Below are 3,388 nucleotides of genomic sequence, written 5' to 3'. Positions count from 1 at the left end.
GAGAGAAGGATGACTCTAATTTTAGTGGAAAAAGCAACTAAGCTTGTTGATGTACCAACACTTCTTCATTCTAGTGATTACTGACCCCAGCCTCGTGACTGCATCATGCTTTAAAAATTGTAATGAGGGCAGCTCGATACACTCAGGATACCTGTGCCACTGGCTGCTCAGACCAGATGACCTGTTAGTGTTGCAAGCAGGGCTGTACTATTTAGCATTTTTTAAATCTGCTATTATATAGATGCTACTTGAGTATAAATATTTTTGTGATTAAAAAAAAATTGTAATGAATGCGGTAGAATCCTCGAAGAATTGTTACATGTATTTAAATATATTTGTTTCCAATTAGCACTTTAAAGCAGGTGAAGGGGATACATTCCTGAAATTAAGCAATACAACAAAGGTTAGGAAGCTTTACTTTGCCTCACATTTTAGAATATGAAAATTATAATTCATTCTATATAGCCAGCCAATTTTGGATTAAGAAAGATTCAAATGTCACATATTTAGCTTTTTATTAGAATAATGCATTCAAAACTCATGTTTCCTTCAAAAAAAATTTCAGAAGTGCTCTCCTTCAAATACTCATGTCAACTAGTTCTGAATCCTCCTATACCCCTGCCTCCAAAATCAGTCCTTTCAATAAATGACAATGATCAACCTGGCAAGAACGGTAATAAATATGGAGACTATAGCTACATCTCCTGTTTGGACATCTGGATAAAACTTTTAATTACTAGAAAACCTTAACCCTTAATCATTATAATAATGATACCAAATGTGTAAACAAGATAGTGTTTACTCTGTATAAGGCAATTCGCTAAGTGCTTTAGATATGTGAGCATATTTCAGGCCATCAAGAGGGGAATAACTAATAAATATCTACTGAATTACAGAACTACCAAAAATTTAGTTAAATAAAGCAGGATGCAAAGTTACTGAGGTACAGTAGAATCTCAAATAAGGACATTCCCTTATTAAATAATCAAAAATAAAGAGTTCTATGTATTGAAAGGTTAGGTCATATACTGCCAACCTACTTAAAAAACACATTCTAAAAATCATTTCTAAAAAAACATACATTCCATAAAAAAAGATACTAAAATAATGCTATTTCATGAAATATAAGTCAGTAAAGTTTATACTCTTCCACCCTGAAAAGCCAGTGTACTCCTGTGTAAGGATCTAATCTTAGAAAACCCACCCCAGAAAACCCTAAGTGCCACAGTCCCTTAACAGGTGTTTGTATTGTCTTTTAAACTTTAAAAAAAAATTGACTACATCAAATTAAGTATTTACACTTTACCATTAAATAAATTCATAATCATTTGAAGCACAATTTAAAATAATGATGGGCCACAGCTTTATGACGGCTGGGCAAAAGCCCTGGGCAGAGCACAGTGGAAAGGGGTCCGGGGGGTAAAGGACCAATCAGCAGGGAAGGAGAACTGAAGGAGCCAGATGCAGAATGGGGAAAGGAAGGCTCAGTAGGCAGAACATGGGAGCTATGCGAGGAAAGGTGACAGGGGGGTTGGAAGGTTCTGAGGTATTAAATAATGCTTCATTTACAATTTCTCAATCGCAGTTTGCTTATCAGAAAATACATGTGCATGGTCTGAGTGGACTGCCACAGTTCAAACCCGTCTTATTCAAGGGACAACTGTAAAAGGGTGTAACCCTTAACTCCAAGAGATTTTACAATTTAGCAAGAAACTATGCCGAAACCGGTTTGGCTCAGTGGATAGAGCGTCGGCCTGTGGACTGGGGGGTCCCAGGTTCGATTCCGGTCAAGGGCATGTGCCTGGGTTGCGGGCACGTCCCCAGTGGGGGATGTGCAAGAGGCAGCTGATCGATGTCTCTCTCTCATCGATGTTTCTAACTCTCTGTCTCTCTCCCTTCCTCTCTGTGGAAAATCAATAAAAGACATTAAAAAAAAAAAAAGAAACTAAGAAAAGTCCTCACATGTAATAAAATATAAATCTGAAGTTCTATAAATGAATACATAGTGCAGGAGGTAAAAAAAAAAAGAGAGAAAAATATGATCTGCTTGAGGAAAATTAGCTGACAAAACCTCAGAGAACTTATTTAGTATTGACAGTAGTGCAAGGGCACTCCCTCATGGCAGCAACGTGAGTAACTGTGGCACTCAACTCTTTGTCAAAGGGTGAAAATCAACATTAGAAGGAAGGTCTGGACTAAGAACCTCAAATAGATACCTATCTGGTCTCAGAAGTGTCCAGATAGGTATCTATCAGGAAACTTTAATCTTGACTGTAAATCTAAGTTAACAAGAAAATTAGGCTTTGCAACACTAAGAATGAAAGCTTTCTCTCCTTAAAAAAAAATAAAGCAAGCAATGTCTCTTCCATTAAGTTGGCTCTTGCTTTTGTTAAATTTCACAAGCAGAATCCTAAAACCCATCATCCTTTTTTGCTGAACAGTTTTAGATTATTTTTTCTAAAAGAGATGAAGTATTACACAAGAGAGAAGTTGTAAGCATTATGGTTTAGTTCAGCTTTAGGTCCCTCAGAATTCACTTCATTATGCAGAGGTCTTTTTGTCTTAAGTGGTTGCTTGACAGCTATCATTACAGTGTCATGCAGGTACTGATCTCCCATCATCTACAGGGAACTGTGCTAAAATCTTACCGCCCAGCAGTGTCTGCTACATGGTAGGCACTCAAAAAGTGTACTGAATAAATAAAATCATGGGCCCTCAGTGGTCTGCAGGAAAGGTGCCTTTTCTGCTTTTTCACAAACTTATGGCTCCTAAGCGCTTTGAGAAAGACATTTTTGACCTCTTGAGAGAGATCTCTCAATCTAATCTGGTAGTATTTATAACTGAAGATGACATATGGGGGGAATGCAACCAATTCTCAATTATCCATAATACTGCATAGATAAATTCAAGTTTGGCTTCCATTTGCCCTGTCGTACACTGTAAATAGGTGGCTGTCAACCGTTCTTCTACTCCAGCAAAAGGGTGGGGAATAGCCAAGATCTGGAAAAAGTCCCATCAGCGCCATCAGTAGATGAGTGGATAAAAAAAGCTGCAGTACATTTACACCATGACTACTACACGGTTGTAAAAAAGAAGGAACTCTTAAACTTTGCAATAGCATGGGTGGATCTGGAGCAGTGATGGCGAACCTTTTGAGCTCGGCGTGTCAGCATTTTGAAAAACCCTAACTTAACTCTGGTGCCGTGTCACATATAGAAATTTTTTGATATTTGCAACCATAGTAAAACAAAGACTTATATTTTTGATATTTATTTTATATATTTAAATGCCATTTAACAAAGAAAAATCAACCAAAAAAAATGAGTTCGTGTGTCACCTCTGACACGCGTGTCATAGGTTCACCATCACTATCCTAGTGGGTGGGGCG

At 37.5% G+C, this 3,388-nt stretch overlaps 1 protein-coding gene across 1 annotated transcript in view; it reads right to left on the bottom strand.

Annotated features, from left to right (window-relative positions):
* Positions 1-3,388, bottom strand: part of LOC107184433 (apoptosis inhibitor 5-like) — a 13,647-nt gene that overhangs the window by 3,702 nt on the left and 6,557 nt on the right. The window lies entirely within an intron of this gene.

The sequence above is a fragment of the Myotis davidii genome, unplaced genomic scaffold, assembly GCF_000327345.1.
Source record: "Myotis davidii unplaced genomic scaffold, ASM32734v1 scaffold265, whole genome shotgun sequence".
In the NCBI taxonomy this organism is placed as follows: Eukaryota; Metazoa; Chordata; class Mammalia; order Chiroptera; family Vespertilionidae; genus Myotis; species Myotis davidii.
This window is presented reverse-complemented; position numbering and strand designations above follow the sequence as displayed.